This window comes from Cygnus olor, chromosome 7, assembly GCF_009769625.2.
Source record: "Cygnus olor isolate bCygOlo1 chromosome 7, bCygOlo1.pri.v2, whole genome shotgun sequence".
In the NCBI taxonomy this organism is placed as follows: domain Eukaryota; kingdom Metazoa; phylum Chordata; class Aves; order Anseriformes; family Anatidae; genus Cygnus; species Cygnus olor.
Genome location: NC_049175.1, coordinates 4646133 through 4668001, shown reverse-complemented (window position 1 = coordinate 4668001; position 21869 = coordinate 4646133). Strand labels below are relative to the sequence as shown.

At 41.9% G+C, this 21869-nt stretch overlaps 1 long non-coding RNA gene across 2 annotated transcripts in view; it reads right to left on the bottom strand.

Annotated features, from left to right (window-relative positions):
* The window catches only part of LOC121073375, a 121211-nt gene extending 106949 nt beyond the window's left edge, over positions 1 to 14262 (bottom strand). For both annotated transcript variants that reach the window (XR_005821657.1, XR_005821658.1), the window contains exons 1-2: positions 12659 to 14262; positions 11611 to 11717 (exon numbers count right to left, since the gene is read on the bottom strand). This is a non-coding gene — a long non-coding RNA (uncharacterized LOC121073375). The remainder of the gene's footprint in view (positions 1 to 11610; positions 11718 to 12658) is intronic.
* Positions 14263 to 21869: the final 7607 nt, after the last annotated feature.

Below are 21869 nucleotides of genomic sequence, written 5' to 3'. Positions count from 1 at the left end.
TCCCATGCATGCGCAGTGAGAAACAAAAAGTGAGCATGCAGACAGCCAGAAATAAATTCAAGACGACGAAAACCCCTGGTCATACTGACAAAGCAAGGAGTAGCAACCAGACCATCCTATTTCCAGAAATTTCCCCTTTCACTGGGCTATGAAACCATCTTCACCTGGTGCTGTTTTCAATAGCTTCATAGCTCATGCCTGACATTATTACCTTGGTTTAATCCTGCAGAAAGTACAGTGACTAGCAGTACCCACCATCAGCTTCTATTCAGTCCTTTAAGGAGACCCAAGGTGCCCCCTACATCCTTTTGAAGATCAGTTCAAGGTAAAATAAAAATATCCAATAGTTATGCAAATATCCAATAGCAGGAGAACCTGGAATACTGACATGATTTGGAGGAGAAGGAAAAAAAAATAATAAAAAAAATAAAGCCACACACTAGAAATCATCAAGTGTTTTAACACTACAAGTCCAACACATGAAGTTACAGAATTCTCTAGAATTTCGCTGGTCGCAATGACAGGCATATTTGAGGAAACTAGTTAAGTGTAACAAACTATATATGCGATGGGTCATATCTTGCCTTCTGAAAGCAACGCAGGTGGCTTAGAGTTTTGGAAGGGGAAAAGGATTACTAGGAGACTATCAATCACTCTGCAATAGGTTATAAAGCAGTGCCTAAATCCCAAAAGCCTAATGACATTTAGGAAGACATTCAGAATCCACTTCCCTTCTGGTTTTGCCGAGGCTTTCCCCAGCTAGTATTAACCCCAACAACCTGTCTCTTTGCATTAGCCTCAAGCTAAGTTCTCAGTGCACCCTTGGTAAGGGATTCCTGTTCTTGTCCTGGCACCTCAGCCAGTAATGTTCCTAGTTCGAATGTCAATATTTTCTCTAGGTCAGGTCAATATTTGATATCTTGGCTTTCCTCATAAATGAAATTAATACTGCAGCAAGAACAAACCATCCAAGTTTTATCAGTTTTGAAACATAAGCTCAAAAAAGAAACCTCTCAGGTGCCCTGGAAAATATTCCTGCTATGAACTTTAGAAAATGAGTGTCATTTTTAGTACCTGCCTATAATCCAAAAATTACACTTTTTTTTGTTTAAGAAAGTTTTTCCTCGGTATCAGGATGCATTAGCATCATCCATTGTGAATGGAAATTAAAGCTGGAGAAACCAAGTTTCTACTGTTATGGAAACAGGCTGTACAGAGTAAGAGATGTAGGATATTTGCAATAACTTCTGTCATGGAGAATTCAACTGAATAGAAATTTCTCTTTTCTGTCAATCTCCACATCAGCAGGCTGGCTCTAAGACATGCAGTATTTTCTCTCTTTCTCCCTTCTAGCTACATTTATAGGGCTGAAGAATTTGATTACCAAGAAGTTTGTTAGAGCAAAAATTCTTCATCAGGAAGAATTATGGTAATTAACCGATGCCAGAGTCACCTATTGTACCTGGCGTCTAGCTGAATTAGCAAGCACTTACCACAGTTCTCACATGTGGTGTCCAGTTTGCCATAGACAGGAAAAACAAAAAAGCCAAACAGAACAAAATAAGAACACAGAGCATTTTCCTGCTATAACTATGGTATGAAGAATAAAGATGAAATGCAGCATGTCCTCAGTGGACAAGACTAGCCACAGACAGGGACACACGTGTCAGCAGCGCCAAGAGAATACACACTCAGTTCAGGTTAGCTGTATGCACCCAGAGAACAATGGCAAGAACCTCGCAATCTGAAGCCCACTTCTCCAGGCACACATCATCAGCTTCAAAAACCTATGAAGTATATGCTTAAATCCACAAGCACGAACAGAATGCCTTTGTAAAATGCTTTTCATCCCAGCCCTGTAAAATCAGATTTTCTCAGCTAAATTGGAAAAAAAAAGAGCAGTACTGCTTTTCATACCATTCAAGAACAATTTAGTCAATATACTCGAACTATGAATTTGTAGGAATCTCACATTTAGTTGCCAGTGTAAGGCACATCTTTATCACATTCCTTTTTATAGTATTCGTCACCAACATACAACCATACTCTGTGCAAATCTACTGAAAACTAAGAACAAAGAATCTAACTTCCCCTTGCTAGAGTGTTTAAACATATATATATATATATATATATATATATATGCTATTTGAAGGCAGAAATAAAATTATAATGAAATCCTAGAGACTGAACTATATCAACTGCTGAAATATTTCAAGTGTTTTCCACTTTTCCAACACTTGCTGCCCATATTTTTGTGAGCTGTGTTGGAAGAAAGCAGTCTTGGATTTTGTAACAAAATTGGAAAGATTAAACCCATCATGTCTCAGAATAACAACAACAAAAAACATTAAGAATATGCTAGAACTGAGGGTGCAGTGCAAGCATCACCATCTGTTTTAGACAATGGAAATATTCCAACACTATTTTACTTCAGTAGCATTTGTGAGAATTAAATACATCCCTACCACTTCTCTAGTGACATAACAGATGAGAATCATGCCCCGCTACCAGTACAACCTGTAACATCCTGGTAAAGTGGCTGATGCCAGCAGGAGCCAACTGTGTGAGGTGGAAGCTAGGCACAGCTAGGAACACCCTGCACTTGAGGGCTTGCCTGTGGCACAAAACAGGCTCAGCTGCTCCTTCCTGCCATTCTTCATACCTACCCGACGTCCTTTCATAAAAAGTTTTCTTCCCAGAGCATGGGACCAGAAGATTACTTCAGTCAGCCCCTTTTGCACTTCAACCCAGCTGACCAAGGACACACTTGAGTGGCTAGATGCTCTGGTTTCATGACTCACAAGCAAGCAAAATAAAGAGTGGTAACAAACTTAACGGAAAAAGCCCCACATTACAGAATGAAAACACCTCGCCCATGTGCCTGTTCAAGAGAATGCAGTATACCACAGTATTACCCAAAAAATAAGTTACTTGCATGCATAATTCTGCATGAACACTTATAGATCTCTGTGCCCAGTGGGTCACAAGACACTTCCAGCTCCCAGAAAGAAGTCAGCCTGACTTTTCTCATCTTGAGAAGGGCTGATTCACAGGACCTGAAAAGAGGTCAAGCTGACCTGCAGCCGTTTTTCTGTTGTAGACAAGGGCTCTGCACGTATGCTGCAGACCACGGGGCAGAAGGTAACCACTCTCAGCACTGTCCCCTGCACACAGACAGTTGAGCAGCCCGGGCTGCCCTGGGGAAAGAAGCAGCCTGTTGAAGTGTGTACAAAGCTGTTTTCCTTCCTGATGCCCTCTCTTTTTCTCCCTGCAGTAAAGCACCACTTTATTAAATTATTTAGCAAAGAGCAACTTGTTCAACACTAGGACAATTAACTTAAGTTTTTCCAGGTGGGAGCTTAAACGAATGTTCATTACTGACCCCTAAGATTCAACCTGGGTCCTTGTTGCTGTCAGCGACAGGCTGACAGTGGGGTTAGAGGTACAGCACCGCACAAAGTAAAACACCACTGCCTGTCCACTCTGCATGCTTCCAGCCTTCAACCTGCCTAACACTCCCACTCGCAGGGTCACAGGGGAAAGAGCATTTGGGATTTCAGCTACCGGTTCATGACAGAGTCAAAAAATGGAAATAAATCAGCAAGACTCCCCCCCCTTCCTTAATACCAAGGGAAAAAAAGATCTTAACCAAAGCAGCATGCTTGTCTTGTCACAGTAGTCATTTTCTCTACCCTCAGAAGAGAGTTTATGAAAGCAGCCTGGGATTACACTAAAACTGTAACAATAACTTCACTGCTGAAAAACATGGACCTTGTGCCCCTTGCAGCCCTTTCCCTGTGCTCCAGGAATTCACTGAGGGCAGTGGAGGAAGAACCAGACAAGTTCTCACAGGTCTGCAATGGCCTCTGCCCGAGGCGACACTCAGTAGTGCCAGCCCTGCACTGCAGGAGCCATTTCTGCTGATGGCCCCTGCCCAGGCGGGACAGCCAACAGCAGAAGTAGCGAGGCAGTGGCAGCTGCTGTCTACAAATCACATTGACTGATGAACCAAAAGACTTTGCAGAGCTTCAGAGATACAGACCCCTAGGAGCAGGCAATACTTTTTGCCCAGAGCTTCTTTTTCTTCTTGTTTGACATCTCTGATGTTAAACTGTGTATGAAAAGATGGAATAAAAAGTTGGGAAAACAAAGTTCAGATGATAACAGGAAGAAAAAAAAAAAAGGAGAAAAAGTGTAAACACTTGAAAACTTGTGTATACTGAATAAAAGGAATTCAGGTATTTTTGTTTCGATATTACTTGGGGTTTAAAGAAACCAAGTGTTCATTATCTTTAGGAGTAACTGTTCACAAGAGCTCTGCCATTGGTGCAAAAGATACCAGTAGTGCTTTCTGCAGAACCAGATTAAGCAGATAGAATCAGAGCAAGTCACTTGGAAAGAGCAGCAATCCCAGGGAATATGTGAGGAAACATAACCCAGAACCACAAGTTGGGGCAGCAGCCTGTGCATCCCTGCAGTACTGGGGATGCCACATCAGCAGCACACACAAACCAGACGCCCTGCACATGCCAGCCCTCTCCTGCTTGCCCAGCATCCAGGCTTGCTTTTCCAGGGCCATCAGTGCTCAGGTCCACTGCTGCCTTTCAGCATCCCTCTGCAGACCTGATATCTGATCATCTGCCTGAGCCTATTCTGAGTTAGGAGAGATCAACAGCATGACTGAATATCATATGCAATCCCTAACATCAAGTCCTGTAACAAGCTGTGCATTTTAAGTGTATCACATCTGTCGGTGACAAATTTTGCAATGGAGACAATTTAGGAAGCTGGAGAGGATTTAGCACAACTTGCACACAGACAAAAATAAATAAATGAATAATACAGTCAACCTGTCAAGCTCTTCTTATGGACTGTCTAAAGTTGCCTGGCTCTTTTGACCTGTTACAGAGCCATCCCAGGTAAGACAAGCGGGCACCTAAGGCTTGTACATTTTTCTGTTCCCAGAGCTTGGCCCACAGAGCAGAGAGTAGAACATGAATTCACTGAAGCCTGAGACATATAGAAGTAAACCGCTTCAAAACCCAAATTAAAAACCTGCAAAGACAATGAAGAGTGTGAGGTTAAAGCAAATGCTTTTTAATGGATATTAGTAAGAGAAGCATGCTAGCACATCTATGTTGCCCACATTAATATAAAAGATGTGCCTTCAGACAGAAGAGTGCGACCAAACACTGCAACATCGATCTGCTCAGCAAAAGCCACCTCTGTAGTAAGAGCCATTTCTCAACCGACCTGGCAAAAACACCTCTCTTCTGCTCTGCTGTGCTGGTGGTTCACTCAGAAGTCCCTGACCCCATTTCTTTCACACTCTGCTCTCGCACCTCTCACCCAGCTCTGGAGCTGTCTGGCTGCCCACCCTGCTCACAGCAAGACATGTATACATATGTATGTATATGCAGTTGCAAGTCACAATGTGCTGCTTCCACAAGTAGTTTACCGTCTCTCACCATATACAGCTGAACTTCAAGAAACTGCCAGGTGGGTTTACTGGTCTAAACACTGAAAGCGTTGTCATTGCAATTAAACCTTACAACTTTTTCTGAAGGAGAGTTTCAGGCTCAGAGTTTCTGAGCAAGTCTCTAGGCTGGCCATCTCCCCACAAGTGCCATTTCCCAAGAGGCAACTGATGAACGTAGGCTGGCCTGTTTTCCACCTCAGATTTACTACACTCTAGAGAAAATAAATCTTTGTATATATGAAAAAAAAATAAATCAACGTGAACTTATTACAAATGTGCGGTTTCTGAACTTATTTTTAGGAGTTGGTTGAAGCATCAGTGTTTTTATTTCCTGGTACAATATTGTTTCCTTTTTTCTGTCTCAAACATGCCTCTGATTTGACTAACAGAGAACCAGAGAAGGCAGTTATTGCTAGCCTGAAAATTTAGTTGAAATACTACCTCCTTCCTCCCAACAAAAACTTTAGTAAGACAAAGCATTTCCTGAATATGTCAGAAAGAATATTATTATGTATCAAAACAGAAGAGTTACGGTTGCTTACTGCTTACTAGTTATAATACTTATGCCAAACTTTCACATTTGGACATGCAGCTGAAGGTGTGATGCAGATCCTGACACGGGAATAAGCATAAGCTACTCCTTCACCTTCTACATCAAAGCAGGCATAATTCCCAGCCCCAACACACACACAGGAGGCATCAACCACCCTGTGCTGCTGCTCAGGGATCACCAGAGATTTGGTGTGGGGAAGGGGACATCAACCAAAAAACAAGGAGGAGGGTCCAAGGTGTCTGTCTGCCTACTCTGGGGCTGTCAAGCCACTTGCAATCTCTGAGCACAGGTACTGTGCCTACAGTCCTGCTTCCAAGTTCTCTCCTAATGAATGCCCTTTTGCCACCTGAATGCGGTGACTCCATTCACATAAGGCAAATGGAGCAACTTCTGCACCTGACATGAGTTCAGAGCTGCATCATATTTGCAAAATAAACCTCCAGAAGAAAAAGAGGGAAGGACAGAAAACATGTAACCACAGAGTTGATCTCCTCAGAAATTGTCATCTTTTACTCTTATAATGCATCTAGCAAACCAAAAGGCTTAGAACAGGGGACTGCAGGTGCCACTGTGTTTGCACGATTTATTTCATCCAGTGCAGATCCTTTCCTAAAGCTGTGATACCATATCCTTCAGGAAGACATAGTGCAATACATAGTGCATTCTGCAGAAAGTATGCTCAACCTCCAAGGAAGCTTAGGTTAAAGAGCCCTCTACTGAAACCTATGTTCTGTCACAAGCTTGCTCTGCTTCATAACTTCCCTTTCTCCTCCACCTCTCAGCGCAGTTGCATTGATTGTTCAAGCCATAACGTCATAACCTCTCTCTTTAGCTAATACAGTCATAGCCTAGAGATATTCACTTTTTTAAAAATTACTTTTATTTAAAACACTTCTTCTGACAGTAATGGTGCTCACTAAGCCCGAATTCCCGCTCACCCAAAACAGAGAACAGTCTTTAAGACCTGCATTTAGCTACCCCGACTTACAACTTTGCATGCACCTAGGCATTCTTCAAGCTGAAAAGATCACAGCTGTTCTTGCAAAAATTTTACAGCACATGTAATTCCAAGCACAAAACAGTGGTTAATGCTTTCAAGAAGTATTTTCCTAGTCTGCGTTCAAGTATTTAAAAACATTGCGTTTCTTTGCTTACTAGCTGCCTTTAAAATGAATGTTTTTCCCCTACTAGCAAATACAGATCTCTGCATTGCAGGCAATTTTTATTTAACATTGTTCAGCATAGCTTCTCCTCCAAATTAGCAAAATATATCTTAGAAAGATCACTTCTGTGGTGTAGAAGAGTGTGGATGGTTCCGTATTTTACAGAAGATCAATTAAAATCATTTTCAGTAAAAATGTAAAAGATGGGGGGAAAAAGATAAAAAGAAAACAGAACTGAAGAAGGAAATTGCACGTAAACTTTCCACAGATAGCAACCAAAGAATAAAACGCAGTTATCTGACACAGAGAAGGTTAAGGGGACGAAAGAATGAATTGGGTGGACATGAAAAATTGAAGGAAAGACAAATTCGGAACTGATGTCAGGCCACACATTTTAATTGCGGAACTGCATGCCAGACATTAACACAGAGCCGGGGTCATTCAGAGAACGATCAAAGGGCACTTGGGGGACATTGGGCACTGGGGTGTAGCAACTTTCTACAGAAAAATCTTACTAGCCTTCTTTAACTTGTGCTATTGCTGGATCATTCAAAATAGCTAGCACAAACTGTGCTGCTCCTTTAGGAAAAAAAAAAAAAAACAACAAAAATAGTCATACCGTCGAGGTTGTCAATCATAAACAAAAAAAAACTACAGGCATTCAAAATAAACTGCCCCTTCGGAGCGGAGGTCACCTTGTCAATATCAATCTTCTCATTTTGATGCACATTAAGAGCTATTGGAGTATCCCCTTTTATCCTATGACTGTGAATTGACCTTACTGACATTACTGAATACAATATGGTCATTTAAGGATGTGGTAATTATTGGTAACTGCACTAACTAAGTTAGTAGCACACAGGACACCATTGCTTTGGCTTGTATTGCCACCTGGTCTTTATTTAGATAGATTTGTTATTTGCTATGCCTTGACTCAAACTATGTTCACACCAGTTGTTTTCCACTGGACTCCCATGAAAATTTACGCTAGAAAAAGACCATTTTTCACCTGGAAAAATAAAATAAAACAAATCTGTTGCTTTACATATTTTAAGTTAGCCTATAAGAATTCATATTACATGAACACCTTTAGTTTTCCAGTCTGCAAACACTTTTTTCAGAACAACATGTTTTAAAAAATAAGAACCGTTCAAGTGGGAAACCAACTCACTGTGGCTGTATGTTGCCTTGTATGATCTTCTTGCTCATGAACAGCAAGCAGTTCCTGAAAGGAAGTATTTTATGTGTACTGCTACCTTCAGCACAGTATCAGAATGCTCTTTGCCACCTCACATTCACTCCTCATGCAAAAACACTTGCAAATGAATCAAACAGGACTTTTGTCAAAACATGACATAGAAGGAACAACCAAAACTGAGTCAAGGAAAAAAAAAAAAAGAGCTCAAAGAGCTCCTGTGAAATGTGTCACAGCTGGTCACCACAGAGGTGACAACATGTACCCCAGCACCTCTGATAACAGCTCAACAGAAGCAAAACCCTGTTCAGGGTTCAGCATCCTTTCAAATTCAGCATCCTTTCCCCAGGCCACACTCTACTTCCAGATCAAACCAAAGGCAAAACAGCCCATCTCCAAGACTCAAGATTAAGAAGGGCAGGTGCTTAAGGTGTCTATGCATATATACATGAGCTCTTTTTTGCACGAATTCTGAGCAGCCACAGCCTTGTGAGCCCAAACATTGGCCTTGGGAGGACATTGGTCAATCTGGACACGCACACCAGCTGCTGTGCCGCTGCTAAATGTGAGCAACAGCACTTCCTTGTAGATCAGCTCCCCTTAGTCTGAAATCAGCTTTACTGATTTACTGGCCAAGATATATAATGTGATCACCATAGAGATGAATTTCTGTTAAAAGAAAAAAGAAAATCAATAGTAGCTTGGGCTGGAAAGGAACCTTGGAATTGATTTGGAGATGACAAGCTGGGCTTAGGCCCAAAGCAAAAGATCCTGGCCAAACAGAGTCTAATGCTTTTAGAGTTCATTTAAAGATGACCCCAAATTAAATTTCCAATTGCAGGGGCCTAATTCACTCCAGATTGTTTAGCAATACTGCTAACAAAAAAAAAAAAAAAAAAAAAAAAAAAAAAACTGACATGAATATCCTTCAGAGGTTTTGGAGTTCAGTTTAATAAATTTTTAATCAGGCGTATATTCTTCCATGCTTGTTCACTTTTGTTGCTGTAGGTTGTCACATTCTGTTAAGCCTGAGGATCAATAAGGAGGCAAGCTCCTCTGACAGCTTGCAAACACTACTGTTTTCTTCACACTGTTTCTATTCAGTGCTTCTTCCTTCATGGATACACCCGCATTTTTAAAAGTTATTGCTTTTCCTCCAAAATGGATACAAAAAGAACGTATCCCCATTTTAAACTAAGCATCTCACTTTGTTTTGCCACATCATGAGTCAAATCTGAGAAGTTATCTGGCTTTAAAGATTGCCATGCACTCATCCTTCCAGACTGCAGTAGCCCCCATCACATCTGATTCATCTGCAGTGCATTCTTACCTGTAAACTGTGCCAGAGGCATTTGCTCCAGCAACTGTGTGAGAAGTGAGAACAAACCACACACTGACAACCCATCGAAAGGTCACTGAACCAGGTCCCACTGGGCAATGCCATTACGTACATTCAGGAAAAGATCTGAAGCACCAGAAGGGCAGTGGTGAGCACCCGTAGCTCAGCTGCGACCCAGAGTATTTCAGCAGCCCCACGCAGGCCTGACTGTTACCTTTGCATGGCTGCCAATGCAACAGCCCTAGTGTTTTTGTTAAGTGCCATACTATAAAGATAATGGTGATGGAGAGAACAGGGAGCAAGGAAAGAGAGGAGATAAAGGTGAAAAACACTTCTTTAAAGTGAGCTATACTTGCTTTGATGATGGCTTCAATCGTGTCTTCACACACAATTAATGCTAGATTTTCACACTACCACTCATTTGGCAGAACATATTTAAGTCAATACAAAATGCAGATCTGATTTCAAATTAGCAAGATCACCAATGAATTATATGATGAGAATGATAGCAAGTCTGCGCTGGCACCAGGCTTTAGCATGCCACCTGGTATTCCAGATTGCACTGATCCCAGCCTGTGCTGATCCTCACCACCTGGTATATTGCGAAATGCCTCTCCTGCAATACTGCAAGGCTTTCTGAGCAGCCCTCTTGGAGGGAGGAGCCCTTCTGTTTCCAAGGTCACCCACATTTCCAAGTAACAGCCTTGCAGAAAGGCTGCTCAGCTGGATCAGACCTTTGTTTGTATCTCAGCACTGCAAGAGCTGTACACTATTGTAACCTGCTGATCACCGACCCTGACACTGTGCTCGTTCTTGAAACCAAGAACGTTTCCTCATGCGTGCTCTGCTTTTTGACAACAGCTACAGTCCTCCTGGGCACGATCCGTGACAAGCACCCTCATTCAAAATCAGCATACATGGTTCTGCCTAAATCGTCGTCTCTTTTCTGCTCCTCTGCTGCTGTAGCGTCACCTTATACAGCATTGAGCACCAGTACTCCACAGGAAAAGACGTGAAAGTGGTCTTGGCTTGACAGATAAATAACTGTTACAGACCCATCTCCTTCCCTGCTTTCTCAGGTCAATTTGCATATCAGCTCATCGCTGTCCCCTTGTTACAGCTGGGGGGACACCATGAATGAAAGCTTGCCCAGACTATGCCCAGCACACACCTTAAGAAGCCCTGCTGTTTGCTGAGTTGAGGATACCTTGTGTTATACAATCTAAACAGGAAAAACAACTTTTTTAGTGTGAACAGAAAAATTTGCTTCTCCCAAAACAACGCAGGGGAATTTATATTGCTGCATTGAGCAACAGATTATTTTGCAACTCCAGACAACAACAGAATGACCAACCACACAGCGGAAGAAGTCAAATGTCTGACCTATGTTGACAGGCAGAGGGGAGTCAGGAAGGGCCCAGCCCCGCTTCCCTGCGGAAGCCTTCCTTTTAGCAGGAACAACTTACCACTATCGCTGCGGGCATGCAGCTCTGCATTGCCATTTATCTTCTTGAAAACTGACAGCACAAAGCTCCAGGGGTGAGGGACAAAGAAAAATGGACGGAAGCTACAAACCCCAGCCAGGGCCCTGAAGGGGACTCCCGGGGGCACAGCATGGAGGACACAGTGCCCCAGCCGTCACCACCCACCCAGGGACATGCGGACAGCTGGGACACGAGGCTCAGGGAGCAGTGCCATCAGCAAACCAGCCCAGGCCACCATCCCCTAGCTCCACACCTACCAAGTACCGGGATTGATACAAAATTCAGAACAACAGCACACACGGCTTGGAAAGCCTTTTTCTTACATTAACCATCAGCTCCTAAGGAGGAGCCCACAAACACTGAAGAGTCAATAGAACAAAGGATCCTTCTCACTTACCAAGTTTCATCATGTCCTCCAGCTCTGGCAGCCTCTGCTTCTGTCCTCTACTTTCCAATAGAGCAGCTTCAGCCACCTGAGGCATGACAGCTTGGAGGCTGAAACACCTGCAAAACAAGATCACTCACCTTAATCTGAAAAGTCTATGCCTCATCTGTAACACCACAGAGACCTAGAAAATTTTCCTGGGTCTAGCTAGCCTAACAGAGGGAGGGGAACCAAGGAACTACCAGGAAGGAATACACAGAGCCTCCTTGGGCAAAACAAGAAAAAGAGGGCAAAAAAAACATTTGTGGGTGGCCTGGTTGTATACTAAAAACAAAATAGATACACCAAGTGGCACAAGACCTGACAAGATGAAGTTAAATCATTGTGATTAAAACAAACAAAAAGTGCATATTTTAACAGATAGGATAGACATATGGAAGTAGTGCTTAGTGTCACAGAGCTAGAGCGATCTAAATCCAGTCCGAGGAATGCCAGAGCACATTGTCACACCAATGCTTTATTTCCCACCTTGGCAAATGGAGATAATTTATGATCTTTCTGTTATCAGAGTAGCTTATAGGCTTCTTATGCTAACACATAATAAGTGAAAAACATTGAGAGTCTTAGAGTGTAGGTAGAATAAAAATGCAAAATATATTAGCTTTCCACATTAGCTATGGCTGGAAGGAAAATAGGAGGCTAAGCAGACAAATTGCTTTACTCAGTATGGCAAATTATCCATTCCAAAACGCAACTAGTGGCATGAAAATAATAAGTGAATGTTAGAGGACATTAGCAGAAGTGCAAGAACTCTCCACCATTAACAGTGTTAGTTTATGCTTTTAGGTTTACTGGAAATTAGCCATACCTCTCTAAAGCTTATCAACACTTGACTCGCTAGAAATTAAACCTTGAACCCCAAAATACCAGCATCTCTGCCTTTTCATAACAACAAACCTTAAATAACATAAACTAATACTTTTCCATATCGGTTAGAAAAAAAATAAAAAACTGCTTTCCATCTCCTGGAACAGTAGTTTCAGAGGCAAAGTCCACTTACCCTTGCCTCTCTTAATATATGCTCATTTGCTTCAGTGAGGACATTAAAATTCAAGAGCAGCCAGATCTGTTTCACCTCTCCAATTTAGCAGAGCGGCTGCTTTGGAGTCACAGCTGAAACCCCAATGGCACAGACTGTCCTCAGCAGGGCACACCGCGTACGTGTGACCAGCATACGCTGCAGCCCGAAGCTTGGCTGTGTGGTCAAAGTCAGCGAGGTGAAGCAGCAAGGCAGGCTCTCAGAGACTGTATTATGGGTGTGAATGGAGCAAGTTGTGTGATGTTGTGAAACAGTCAGAAACAGCTTCTGGGCTGGGGGAGTAAGAGGCTGGGCGGGTCCCGCTTTACACAACTAGTCACAGTTAAATGAAGAGCACATTTCCCTAACAAGCCCTTTTCCCCCCTATAACAATATGATGAATTAGGTTTAATAGCTTCTCCAGTTCACTGCTTGAGAAGATTAAAGTGGTATCTTTCAGTTTTCCAGGAGCAAAAGATTGGATCTCTATTCTTACTTGCAAAGCCGCCTGAGACTAACGGGCATCACTCCATCTGGGAGACAAAAATCTGCCCTTCCAGCTGAGACCATAACCCCTGAGTATCGATCAACCGTCCACCTCCCTTCCACATAATAGAATTTCCCGGTGAGCTAATTGTTTTCACTCCTTTCATCTCTGTAAATGAGGTCAATGGCAAGGGCAAAAAAGAGAGAATTAGCTCAAAGTGTTCTTGGCTTCAAAGCAAGAGGAGACGGAGCTTCCAGATTTTGGAGTGTGCCATACAGGGTCTATTATAAACCACTATGGGACTTCCCAAATACTCTGAACATAGAATTGCTTCTGCTTAGGACAATGCTTGCCCCCAGTGCCTGAGGATTTACACTTTCTACATCTACTATTATTATTACATGGCAGTGCCACTTGTGGGTCAACAATGGCCTTAATTTATGCTGCTTAATTCTTCCAACAGTGACCAGCTATCATCCACCGCTCCTAAAACACCCTACAAAAATGCACGAAGCTTCACACCAGACATGGAGGCAGGCAAGGACCACAGCACATATCAGTGCCTCATCTTCACTGCCATCCGTCTGCCTGGGGAGATGGAGCCACACAGCACCACCTGCCCCTGCAGCCCTGCTTTGTACGGGTGTAAGCAAGGCAAGCGGGAGCTGTAATGGCGCAAACAGATCTGAAAAGAAAAACTGAAGCACCAGGAAAGATGCACAAAATAAGGTTAAAGCCTAATCCTCAGGAAAAAAAGTGGATTTTTGGCACTCTCTCCCAAAGTAGCAACGATGCTCTGAGGTCTGGCCTTCAGCCCTCCTCCCATTTCACACACACGCCCTGCTTTGCCACACGTCCTAAACCGAGGCTTTACCTTATGTAATACTGCAGTTTCCCCTGTGGATGCTGAATGAAGAGCTCAGCACCAAATTAATTGCTTCCCCACCCATACAAGCAGAAGTCTGCAGGTGCCTGTTGCAGGCCCTCATTCCTGATCTTAGTTCTGCCTGCGACAACTATGCTATAAAATATTGGTCTGCTGAGGCAATAATGGGTCCTAGAGGATTTTTTTTTATGGGAAACTTATTAAGAGTCAACATATCCCTAGTTACTTGCAAGAAACTAAGGGCTTTTTTCTGTTATCTGCTCTTTCCTTCTTTAAAAAGAATCAGTGTAACCAATTGTACTCTGAATTAAACTGCACCCATAAGTATTTTCATATTTTAATGTCTTCAGTCTCCTGTGTGTCCTCATTTAACTATTTTCTTTCCTCTTCTCTTATACAAAATGTGTCCTGGAATCAGTTTGTTAAAACACAACAGCAGAAGGAAGCTCCTTTGCCCAGGATAAGCACTGTCCCCAGGCGATTTCCAACAGAAAGAAGAGCAGAGGGAGCTGATACCACTCATGACCAGGCACACAACAGCACCCAGACCTCAGTGGTGCTCAAAAACAGGAGTTGCTTTAATCAGTGTTATCAGAAAGATTCAAGAATATGTTTATTTCTCATATTTTAGGAACAGCTAGAATGGAAAAGAAACCATGTCACTAGTATACACAGCTAAATTTCAGGTTTAAAAAAAAAAAAAAAAGAGAGAGAAATAAAAGAAAAAACACCTAACTTGTATACAGTTCAGGCTGCACTTCGCATATTCTTTCATTTCTGAGTCCCAGTGCTGCCAGACTTGTACCCTGAACAGCGGCGGCAGGCAGTGGAGCCTCTGCCAAGCCCAGGGCTACTGCAGCACTTGCTCGGAGGCTCCCAGGTTCCTGTCGGTTGATAACTGCCCAGGAATAAACCAGACAGAGTAGGGCAGAGGCTCCAGAAGGTGCACCTTGCTGGCTCAGTTCTGGCCTCGCCAGACCCTGATCCCACCGGTGTGGCTGGGAGGGCAGGGTGGTGGGCTGCTGGCCACCACCTCCACAGGGCTCGTGAGCTCCCAGCTCCGGGCACCACCAAGTTGCCAGCCGGCACCAACACTTTGACCCTCTCCTGATCAGGGCAAGACAAACTCTGTGGTGAAAGTCTCCACGGTTTGCTGTTCTTCCCTAAGCACTAATGCTAAAGCTGTAAAAATCAGGTTTGCTTTCTGGAAAGATGCGCTTTAAGCTAAGCTCTGAATTTGTGGCCTTTGCACTGAGGAGACCTTCCAGACACTACAGCTCTCAAAACACACAGACAGCGCCCTGTCCGCAGGAGCTGGCTCTCCTTAAACAAATCCGACACCAATACAAGGCCAATAGCAGCACAGCCTCCAGTATTTGCAAAGCAAAATTGTTATGGGAATCTTCCTAACATGTCCACATATGTTTTCCATGCTTTGTTGCCAGAAAGGACACCTTATAGAATGTAAAACCACCCCAAAAACATATGCAGCTCAGCTCTGGGAATAATTTTTGGAAGTCTGTTCTTTCCTGGATGTGAGCAAAGGTTATTTTGTGTCTTGAATAGATATAGTCTAGACAGATGGAGCATCACGGGGGGAGGACAGAATTCATGATCTGTTTGTTTCCTGAAGAGCCTTTTGTAATGAACTTTTTACAAAGGCTTTTTGTAAATCCAGGTGAATTAAACTGCTTTATAAAGCACTAGAATAAACAACTTATTGACAATTAGATTTTTTTTAATTGCGTAAACTATGAATATTGGAAACAGATGAACAAGCAGGAGAATTTGGATAAAATGATTGTAAAATACACACATTCCAGTAAGATGGAAATTAATTTTCTTCCAAAAAAGTGTTTTTAATTTAAATCACACAAGCAAACCCATCAAAGTCAAGGTTTTAATATTTTCAGGAATAAAGATCTCAGTATTTCTTTTCAAGCTAAGACCAGTGTCAGATCACAACCATTTATCAAGATCCTAAATAATTCATTTTTCCCCGTGTTGATTACTGTCTGAGATTAACAATGTGCCCTGGAAACTATTGCGTGATCTGAAGACCTCTGAATCTTTAGCAGTCTGCCTGTCTCGCTAATTTTTGAAAGAGTATACAGCATTAAGACAACATGCTAAATGCTAATGCTTGCAGAAGAAGAATTCCTACTAGGTAGTAATTCAAAGAGAAAACCCAGTGAAGTATACGAGTTAACTTTTGTGTTAGCTAGTCTTTACATTGTTTTGCTTACATTCAGGCTATAATCTTCTATTGCATGAAAAAAATCTTGGTAAATCCTTCACAGATATTATCCACACATAATTTAAAATGAGGCTTAAATGGCAACCGGTATATAGACCATTAGTAAACCACAAAAGATGAAATTAATAAATAGATGATACTGTAAATAATTCAATCTACTTTTAATATTTAACTTCTATGGACCATAAGATTGTTTCATAGTTTCTGCAAAGCCTGCCCTTAACAGTAAGTGAAAATCATACAATAGCATTCTTCAATCTTCAGTGTTTAAGTGGTGATTGCAGTGCATATGAGGGGCTAAGGCCACCATTCAATGAGGTAGTAAAAGCTAAAACTGGCTCAATGAATTTGCCCCCGCCTCTATCTTCCCATTAGTTTTTGGCAAAGCAGGTCACACACTGCAAACTGGAGCAGGGAATTCACCCCAAGTTAAGAGTACATCTCCACCTTTTATTTTAGACTCCATGGGTGAAGGAAAAAAGCAACATTAATTTGGGATTACTAATCAAATGCTCATGTCCTTAAGCAATAGTCTGAAACCCTGGTTTTGGACCTAGGAAACCTGGCATTTAGCAATAGAAATTCAAAGCCAAAGAATCAACCTCTCCAGACTGCATCTTCACAGATGACCCGTCTCAGGTTCAGTGCTAAATTACCTTGCTGCCAAGTAAGTTTTCAGTACGGTCTTCCAGAGTATGAATTTAAGAACCTCCGAAATAGGAAAGTATAACCCAGAAAAAAAAATAGATCCAAATATACCCAACAGTATCTTGGAGAGAAAAAAAATAGATGAAGGAAAAAGTTGTGGATATCTCCCTATCTAATTTTGATACAACCAGCATAGAAACGCTTTATGCCCTACAATATAAGCAACCCAACATTTTTAGTACTGGAAGTAAATATCTTCTTTGTACTAAAGAGAATTAATTTTATTTCCTCTGTTTCCTTCTTTCAGGCAACTGCTTAATACTTTGATCTTCCATGCATTTCCATTTTCTCCACCAATACATTTCGTATAATTGGAATGAGCTGCTCTATTAAGCTTCTTAATAGATTCTATGTTCTCAAAACCCAATAACTTCAGGAAAATACATTAAAATAGAAGACAAATTAAGCATGGTGTTTGTGAATGTGAGGCTTCATCAACAGCGACCTTTAAAGCTACAGTAAGGATGCTGTTCAAAATTGCTTGTGGAGAAACCAGTGCCTAATATGTCTAATTGCATTAGTTTGTTCCAATGCTACAGCACTCTGAAACTCTTTGAAAGCAGTTTGTTGTTGGCTGAGAACAAATTACAGTCCTGATATGAAGAAACAATGGACATGGGGGGTATCAACGAATTGCCTCAGAGCTGTGGGTCCTTAGCACAAGCAAAACCTGACCTCTATTTTTAGCTGTATCACCTAGCATAGACAAAGCCTAGTTTCAGCAGTGAAATCAAGACTGGCTGTGGCTTTGTATATGCAAGCAACATCAAGCCATTACACATAGAACGAAAGTATTTTGACTGTCTAACATAGTTATTTTAATTATATCAATTGAATCCAATAACTATGCCACAATACCACATTAATTAACTTAGTTTGAAATACAATGTGAATGGAGCTTTTATTTCTAAATCATTACAAAGATGTAATTCCATTTTAATATAGCAAATGATATAAAATAATTCTCTCAAAGCTAGTTTGCTCGGAAATGATTCCTACCTTCTCCCACAGCCATACAGCCAGCTACAGCCACATGTATTTTATCCCACCTCTTAAGTCAGTGAGAGAGGAGTTTTTCAACACCAGTGCAGAACAAAGTGACCTGCCAATGTGCACAGGTAAAGCTCAAAAGCTCAAGGAACAACCAAAGCCTAGGGATGAGGACTCCCAGACACACTACAAAGTGCTGGAGTGGATATTTGCCAGATATCCACCCAAAAACCCTGCCGCTGGGGCAGGGCATGAAACTTCTGCTGCTCCAGTATGGTATCACCAACTGCAGCTTGAAAACACACTGGAAACAATAAGAGTTGGGAGAAATCAAATATAATCCTTGAAAAATTACTCCAAATAACTAATCAAAAATGAAAAGCATTCATTTATGCTTCCTAGGTAAGGTATTAATTCAAAAGCCAGCTCTTAACTGATCTTCAGCTAGCATTAGCATTTGCTGTTTCCACAGGTAGTGTTGTGGCTAAAAGACCCTCCCCGTCAGTAACACAAGCACCCTCTTGAGCATATCCCATCACCCCCCTTACATGTCAACTCCTTTTAATTATTCAAAATTGACGATTAGCATCACCATCTATGTAAGATATTTCAGGATACAGTTCATTTTGTTACCCTGCCCAGAAAACCTGTATAATGCATTCTACCACATCCTTTTTCCTTTAACATGGAAATTGTACAAAAGACTGTTTTTGTTAGCTTTTGAAGTGTGCCTGGGGCTTAATCATGAACAAGACTGGTAATTATTTGTACCTCCCGCAGCACTGACTAGGTTTATCCAAGATAAGAACAGTTCAGCCTCTTCTGCCACCTGCCAGCACTGATCGTTGTCAGGGATGGTCTCAGATAACGCGGGCTTTCTTGCTGTACTCCACCATCTGACTAGTAGTGGTAAATATATATATTTTTGGATATTTTTCCTCACAATTTTACTCAGCAGCTGCAGTAAGGGTCGCAGCCCAGGCTCTGGCTGCCTCCTCAGTGACTGTCTGGAGAAGGGCGGGCAGGCAGCTCACCTGCCTGGTGTTTTGGCGGGAAAACAGTTCCTGAGGAGAGGTGGCAAGTGGCCACGCACTGTGGGGACAGTGCTCCAGGGGATGTGGAAACTAAAATCACAAGAGGTACCTCACAGGGTATCTTGTGTCAAGGACCACATACCATCACCAGATAATGCTGATGAACCAAAAGGAGACCGTCCCCACCCTTCACTCTCTATGACACAAAAACCCCTCTCCAGACGCCATAGTCTTACCCCAGGAGGTTACCTTCTACTTTGGGGGTTACTTCATGTATAGTGAGGCCCTCATTTTCCCCAAGGCTGGCAGCTTTCCCCTCAGTAAATGTGCAGCAGTTTCTGGCTGCAATTTGGCAGCTGCAGACCTGCAGCCTGGGGGCCAGGGTTGGCCCACAGCCCACTGGGGCAGGGCCTGCCTCAGGACTAACCCCCTTCCCTTTTCTACTCCCTCAGGACAAAGCTAAACAATTCAATGCTCAGAATGGGCCAAAAGCACTATTAGAGATCATTGTTACTGTAAAAAAAAAAAAAGTTTTTGTGTTTTTTTTATTTTTTTAAAAAGTCTTTTTGGATGAAAAAACAAATACCTTTCTTACCAGGACTCTGGTAGCTGTCTTCACATACAATATTAATGCAATCTCCCAGCTATGCAAAGTCATTATTTTCAGACAAATACTCATAGTGACGATTTTAATCTGTATGTTGTGGACTGCTTCTCTCATACCAGAGTTGAAGATTTATAGTGACCTTCTCCAGAGCACTGTAAATCACAGCCCAGGAACAATTAGCAAATGTACTGGACCTCGGCCAACCTCTCTATCACCATAAAACCTGGGCAGTGCCGGGCCTCTTCGAGTCCAAAGCAGTGACAGAATCTACTGTGATGCTTACTAAACCTGTTTTCTCTCATAAATTTCCAAAATAAAATCGGCTCTGCAAGATACTTGCCTTTCTGTGAACAGAGCCTCTGCCACTGCAGCAGATCTTTCCAGATGGAAGAGGTGCCCTTCCTCAGCCCACAGCACACCAGCCTTCAGACCATCTGCTCACGCTTGCACATCAGGTATGTCCAGGTGCAAACTCAGCTTAACAAATACATATCATGGTATGAAGGTGCTCCGTTTTTTTTCTTCTTTAAAACCCAACTATCGCTATTTCAGATGGCTATAGTAAACATTTTTCCATGGGTAAGCTACACAGACACCACCAAAGCTTTGAAAATTGCCGCCCACCAGCAGACCCCCAAAAAGCCAAAGCTCATCTAAGTCCCATTTCCATTTGCCCTAAGAGTGCTGCTGTTAATTGCTGCAGACCAGTGGTAGGCACACGCTGACAGAGGCACAGCAGCTATCTATCTCCTACCTGGTTTTGGTGACACAAAGACAGAAAGAGGTGCCTGAGAGCAGGGAATGGGACAGAAAAACTGGGAACAGCTGCAAGTCTCCAGTGACAGACACACTCCAATTGCAGTAGCATGGTGCTAAAATGAACGTTAGATAAGCTTAAAGGTAGGACTTAAAACTGTACTTTGGGAGTCCTTGAAGAACTTCCCAAGCTCACAGAATACACCAGCTTCTCTGCACAACTGGCTTCATATTAAATTTCTATTAAAAAAAAAAAAGTTAAAATTTTTTCTCTCCCCTTGAAATGTGCTACCTAAAAGAGTAAAAAAAAATATAATCCAGAATATTTTGTACAACCTTCACAAGTGAAACATTTTCATACTTGTTTGGCTCTCTGAATGGCTGTCTCCACAACAAAACTATTGTTGTTATCCACTGCTTCCCAATTTGTCTTTGGCAGAGCTATTACCAGCAAACTACATCAAGGTGATTTTAAATTACATATAAACAGCAGAGGTAAAACCGTAAGTGTTGCAGTGGTAACCTGTTAGATGCTTAAAAAAAAAAAAAACACTTTGTAATTACTTGTCATGAACTGTGAGTGAAAATGCAAATCTGAATACATGGAAGATACAAACGGCACCTAAGACCTAAGTTTGCTCACAACAGTATAAAAATAGGATCAACTTCTTCCAAGTTTAGATTATACCTAACCTACACACACACACACAGAGCCAACAGCTTTGTTGCAAAATTCTGAAGGCAGCAGTTGTTTGTTAAGCAGAGAATCTTAAATTATTTAGGAATAAATGATATTCACATGACCTCAGTTGAACCTTACAGGGGAAAAGAAATTACCAGCAAATTAATTTGAGTCTGGTTTCAACCTAGTATCATATAGGCAGAAATGGATGCATTAGAATTTCAATATTAGGAGTACACAGAACGTTATGAGATTAATTAAGGAAGTCCTGAAATGCTAAACATTCGCATAGAAGTCCACAAACCCATTCAGCAGAAAGCTTTTGTGTGAGGGAACCTGAGCCCACATGGGATCTCCCATCAGAGATAGCAAATATTACCACAGTGTAATAATAATAATGAATTTTGGCTTGACGATAAAGAGTGAAATCATTCAGGAAAGAGACCAAGAAATTACTGATTTTTATCTGAACTACTGCCTCTTTGAGGATGAAGTATTAAAAATAGGTATATAACAGTAACTATTTGATGGCATATGTGGTGTAACAAAAATAAAATCCTATCCTCTCCCAAAGATTGTTCAAAGCCTATCATGCTGAAAAAGATTTCAACCATTAGTTAATTTAACAGAATTGAAACTACCTGCTACTACTTCACTCATCTTAAGAAAGTTTAACTCCACACCATCAAACCAAGCTGGCCAGACATGATAAGGCATTCCCAAAGGAAGCAAATTACACTGTCTGTGCCTACCTCACAGAAAATCACTCAGTAGTTACCAGCATTC